We start from the raw sequence: 6,545 nt of genomic DNA on the forward strand, positions 1-6,545 counted from the left end.
TTCATAAATACCTTTAGGTACGTGAAATTTTCTTCTATTATTTCTTTGATTATTTCCACCATTTTATGGTCCTTCTAATCTATTTCTTTAATTTCTATTATGAGAATGTTAAGCTTCTTGATTGCTAATCTATGTGTAATTCACATTTTTGCAAAATTATTTTTTAACTATTTCATGTTCTGCATATTTCTTCAACTATTTCTGCTGACTTTTTTTGAATGTATATCTCTAATTTCTAAGAATTTCATCATTTTTTTTCCTTCTGACAGTTTCTGTTTAATAGAAATTTTGGGGGGGTTTCATAGATGTAATAGTCAATCTCAGTGGGTAGTAGTGAGTTAGATGTGGTAACAGGTATGCCTGGGTGGAATATATACTTTTTATTATTATTAATTGGACATGTGTTTTCCTATCACTTTTATTAAACATTTCTCTTAGGTAATCTTTAAAATTCATAGCCTGAGAGTGTATACTTAAAATTAAATATTCAACTCTTTTATGAGATTTACTAGTAGTAATCTTCTAATTTGGGTTTCATTTGCTACATTAAGATTATACTTTTCTCCTCCATGAATATAACTCCTGTGCATACAAATCTACTTACATTTTAATAACCTAAGATAATATTTCCTCCAAAAAATTCACACACTCCACTCAGTGCTTATTTTTCCATGAATGATTAATGATGATAATTTATATAGAATCTTCTACTGAACAGCACATTAAATAACAACATTGCCAATACAGCTGTCTCAAATCACATTACACTGGAGAGCACAACCAAGAATAAATGCTGCTACTTTAACAAGTTGCAAATCATCAAAGTCACATCTATGAAGAAATAGAATAGTTAAAAGAAAGCATATTGTCCTTATTCATAGAGGCAGTATCAAGCAGTCATTAAAAGTTCTCATTCTAGAAACAAAAGACTGGATTCAGATCCCAATTCAACTGTACATACTCCTGGGAAAATTATTTAACTTTTCAGAGTCTGTTTCCTCACAGGGTTGGTATGACAATTAATTATAATGTATACGAATTGTTTAGTATAGTGGCCAGTACATTGTAAGCATTCAAAAATATTAGCTATTATAATCAAAGAATGGGTTGGCAATCTCTCATAAAAAATATTCTCTATTTTCTCTGAAAAGTGATTGCATTTTTTTCCTTTTTGTTATCCTATTGCATTTTGTTTTTACCTCTGGAATACTTCTTACTACATCCAGTCTTCATGTGCAAAGTGCTATTTTTCTGCTACTTCAACTGTACTGTCAGAACTGGGCAACCAGAGACTGTCACCCTTCTTGCTGAGTATGTCTAGCAGGAACGTTGCATGCTGTGCTCCATTCAATGAACACATGATGGAGGTACAGAAAAAAGGGAATACAGTTTGATTCATGGTGTCTCTAAGAAATTCAGGTTTTGAAATTACAAATTTATTCAAACCTTTAGGAGGTGGAATCCAACATATCTTTCTGGGAGGAAAAGGAGGATACTAGCAAATAAAGAAGCACCTCAAGAATAGGAAGTAGGCTTAGAATCATGAGTGGCAAAGTTGAGAGAAAAGGTGCTCCATGTAGTTTGGAAAATGAGGTTAAGCACGTCAATAGTATAAACAGTCTAACTGGTGGCACATATTTGCTCTAAGATATTCATTTCCCCTAACATAAGAAGAGGAATAATAAATAGAGTGAAATGAAGGAGGTTAGGGAATGGGCAGGGCTGTACATCAGAGAATGAAGATCTTTCTCTTGATATTATAGTAATTACCCCTGACAATGTTATTGAAAGCTCGACACCTGCCCTTGAGGCTGCATCAGAAGAACGAGGACAAGTGGTTTGTGGAGAAGGAAAGAGAAGTTTATTGCTTTGCCAGCAAAGGAGGAAACATGGCAGACTCTCATCTCAAAATCTAAATTTCCTGAACATAAGTAGAAATACAGAGCTTTTAAAGGGAGGGCCCTCCGTTCTAGGCTTGTCGTTAACGATTCTAATCATCCCATCAGTGCTGAAGGCAAAGCCTGTGACCTCCCCGACCAGGGAGGCTGGCACCAGGCCTGAGATGGCTGAGCTATCACTTATAACACAAAGAACAAAATACATTCCCCTGCCCCTCCCGACCACTTGCCCTGCCGGGGGCAGGGATGCAGGCTAGGCCACAGTTCCCAAAAAGAGTGGGGGAAGTTTTAAAGAGACAGAAAATATTTTTGCCATTTTTTTTTCAGGCCATTCCCTGTGTTACATATTCCCCAATCTCAAGTTTACGCTCCCATATCTATGGGATGAGGGGCGGCTACTCTGTTACAACAACTACTGTAACAGGTGGTGAGTACCTGTCAGGGAATAATGGACATCTTCATTGGGGAAATGGATCCATACAACTGGCACTTTCTGGGATGGAATAGGTACATGGCGGCTACTAATACTTTACTTCCAGCCCTGTGGCTAAAATTCTGAGCTTCCATAAGACACGGTGAAGCAAAACCAGGGATCATGGGTTAGACTGGCTAGAGCAACAAAGAGGAGGGCTTAGATCTGGCCTTTGTGTGGGTGACAGTTCTAGAAACCACTCTGAATTATTACAGCTTCCTTGCCATGAGTTTCCTTGCTATAAGGCTTCCTTGTTATAGACTCACGAGAACCAGCTAGTACTATCCCTGGTTACTAACATTAATATGTTTCAGATCCAACCTTTTTCTGATTTCTACCATTACTACCATTCTGATGCTCACTAGCACTTCCCTCAGAGAGATGAAACGGAAAATAAAAAGGAGTGCAACCTAAATACAACAATTTTAACATGTATTAATGGGTTTGGCAGAGGGGAAAGGTGAAACTGGAGTAAATAGTTTTAAAAGTTGTGTGATTGTTTAAAGGCATGTTGGGCTCTCACAATTAGAGAAGATTAAAACTAATCTTTACAATGTTATTCTGCTTTCCAAGTTTTAGTCTTTGTTATTCTAAGCTCACTCCGATGCCTCTCTTGTTTACTAATTTAGCTAACAGCTAGGATTTCTTGAGATTTAGAAATAGCCATATCCCAACTCTGATCCTACTTCCTGCAACCAGTGTGGAATTGGCAGGTTGTTGCAGCTCTTGGTGTGCGGAGCCTAAGGATCTCTCTGTGGGAGGCTGGGGAGGGTGTAAAGCTGCAGGATTGAGACCCTAACTCAGCTTGGATGGTAAGGGAAGGAGCCTATTAGTGTATCACAAAGCTCCTTACTTCCTTCTTGGCAGGGGTTGTTGCTTAGAGCCAGCAGGTGCTTAATGCTGTTAAATTTATGAGTACCGAAAGCTGTTGGATTTCTTAACATCTGGGTAACATAAATTATCAGAATTTTTTTTTTTTGGCCCAACATAGTTGGAAAGTGATTTTGAAACCCATAGAAAGCCATTAAGTAACCTTTACAGGAATGTGTTTATTTTTTAACATTTACCTGTGTGATTGCAAGCTGTCCCTAGATGAGCTGACAGACCCTGGCAGGGCAGGAAGTGGCAGGTTCAAGAAAAGTTAAGACACAATTTCCCACTGAGATCCTTTGGTAAGACACAGAGCAATTTTCATCTGTATATTTGTAGTTTCGGTTTTTTTTTTTTCTTGCTCAAGTGCAGCACCAAAATATCTATTTGTAAATGTCTGTCATTGGTCATTTTTCCTTTAAAATTAAGTGTGATATCAAGAGCTGCTCCTTTAACTCTCTTTCCCCCATCTCTCCGTTCTTTCATTACAATAGGTAATTGAGTTATGACCTGTCAGGCAGAATTTTTAAAAATAAAATAGGAAGAAAGAAATTGGCCATTTCTTTACAGTGACAGGCCATCCACAGAACATTGTGCATCTGTGTTGCTGTTGCCTGTATTTGTCTGTTTTCCACCAGGACTCATAAATGCAAATAGGCGTTTCTTAAACTTCTGGCCATTTTTGATTTTAAATGGTGCTGTCCATAAAATGTTGTCACACTAGTATCTTCAAGTTGGAAAGGGGACCTTTTGAGCTTGACGTATATTGGGAGATTATTTTCCTGCCTTTATTTCACTAATATGAATTATAGTAGTATGAAATATTGGCTTAAAATCTTATTGTTTTCCATGCTGTCCATATTGATTGCATACTGATGACTGCATTTAACGGATTAGGAAGAAAAACAGCACAACACAAAGTGTGCTGTTTTCACATGATATTGTGGAGGGAGTAATGGATGGTGAGAAGTGTTGGGTACAATCCCAGTCTCCACTCTTCTGACTCTGTGACCCTGGACAAATTATGTAATCAGCTGGAGTCACAGTTTTGCTTCTGTAGAGTAGAATTTGCAGTGGGCATTGTAGAAGACAGCCTGGCAGCCTCTGGGCTCTTGCCCTACTGATGAATAGTAATGCAGCTTGGGGACCTGACGCAGGTGAAGGGCAGGATCTGATTGTCCCAAGAGCTATCATAATGCTTTTGCTGGCAATTATTTTAATATACTATATATCATTTTATACACACACACACACGCATGCATTCACGTGCTATTATATATATAGTTTTGGGACATTAATCTCTTTTTATATATGTCTATTATATATGTGTGTATGTATATACATATATATGTCTTAAGACATTGCATATCAAAGTCAAACAAATCCAATGAAGTAGATTGGATTTGTGCTATTGCATGTAGTATTTTGTGGTTCCCAAGAAATAATTTAATCAGTCCAGAAATGTGATTAAGTAATATTTTACCTTACTTTGAAACTTCAGCTCTTCCATATTTTTCCGTATTAACTACTTGGGAAAATATGCACTTCATGCACTTTAAAAGATGTGTTTTTAGCACAACACTTGTTCATATGTGTATGGATGGCTGCTCCGAATTGTATTCATTTATGGGAATATTTTAGGTTGTTTTCGTAAGAGGAAAACAAAATCCAAGGACTTCAGATAGAATCTATAATAACGTTTCACAACTGAAGACAGTTTTCTTGGGGTTTCTGCTCCTTGAAAAAAAAGAAGAACAATAATGCGCCAGAGACCCCAAAGGGAAATATATTGTTAATGGAAAAAATTGCCTTCATTCACTTTTTCTATTTAAGGGAGCTTTCGCTGCCAGGTTATAATGAAACCATAAAGGTCTAATACAAAACTCATCAGGGGTAAGGGGGCAGGGGAAAGGAACCCAGAAAGTGCAGCATCTAATCCAGATGTTAGCATTAGTGGGGTGGCTTTTGTGAAAGACAGCCAGCAAACTTTATCTTCTTCATCCTGAGTCCCCTACTTTATGATCAAACAATTTGAAACTCGGACTTGGGGAGGGGGATCAAGGGCAACATACGTAACCTAAACATCTGTACCCCCATAATATGCTGAAATAAAAGAAAAAAAAAAACCCTTGTTTGTCAGGTTTCAAGATTCTTTTTTTTTTTTTTTTTGCATAATTTAGTTAAATTGTATTTGCCTATAAGGAATTGTCAAGTATGAAACAATTTCTTTATGATGGTTGATCTAATTGATCTGAAGTTCTAGAAAAAAGATGGAAGCAAACAACAGCTAAAAATAGTTTTGCTCGAACCAGGAAAATCACCTAAAATTCTTTTTGTTGTCTCTTACTAAAATAAACATTTTCTCTCACTTGATGAAATTAAGTTATATATAAATTTTTTGAACTAAAAAAAAAAAAACCTCCTGTGTGGCTCAGAAAAAGATGGTTCACTTATGGGCCCATTTGGAAGGGGGAAAAGAGGAAGATTTTTTAAAAGGAAGAAACAAATTAGTCTCAGCGAGAAACTAAGACAGCCTTAATAGTTAAATAAAATAATGCTTAGTGACAAATGGTAAAAGAGCAAACATCTCAGAAGAAGAAGTGAATAATCTTTCAAACCATCTGTCCTGGCTTTTATAATAACTTTTGGGAATGCATTTTGGGGAAAGCAATCATAAAACTTCACAGAATTGTACATTTTTCCTATGGCAACTACTTTGCGTATTCTAGAATTCCATGTCTTTCTGGGACATTGTGCAGCAAGCTACGCATGCCTGCTCTCCTGCGTGTGGCTAACAAGGAGGTGGCACTGTTGGAGCCACCACTTACCCTCCACTTTTGCTGGCAGGTGTAGTTACACTGCCATTTAACCACATAATTTGTGAGATGGCTTCATTAAGTCTAAGTACTTGACTGGAATCCCAGATGAAGGAATATTATAAAGTAATCCTGAATTTGTAATTTTCACGAATGGATTAATGTGAATTTACTAAATCTAAAACTTGCTTAGATTATGATATGGCAATGTATTATTTTTTGGTTATAGAAGCTTTGTCTTAGTTTGGATTTTTTCCTGAAATGGACCCTAAGCCAAAGGTCAGAGTGCAAGTAGTTGATCTGTGAACTTCAGGAAGTACCAGAAAAGTCAGGCAAGTGGTATAAGAAGGGAATACATCCAATAAAGGGTTCTGTGGGAGAGTGGGGTTTATTTGGAGGGGAAACTCTGGGAATCAGTATAAGACACATACGTCAGAGTTATCCCACCTGAGGGGTGCAGAGCTCTCCAGCAACTTTTGTCAGTTGTCA

The sequence above is a fragment of the Propithecus coquereli genome, unplaced genomic scaffold, assembly GCF_000956105.1.
Source record: "Propithecus coquereli isolate 6110/MARCELLA unplaced genomic scaffold, Pcoq_1.0 Scaffold141, whole genome shotgun sequence".
NCBI lineage: Eukaryota > Metazoa > Chordata > Mammalia > Primates > Indriidae > Propithecus > Propithecus coquereli.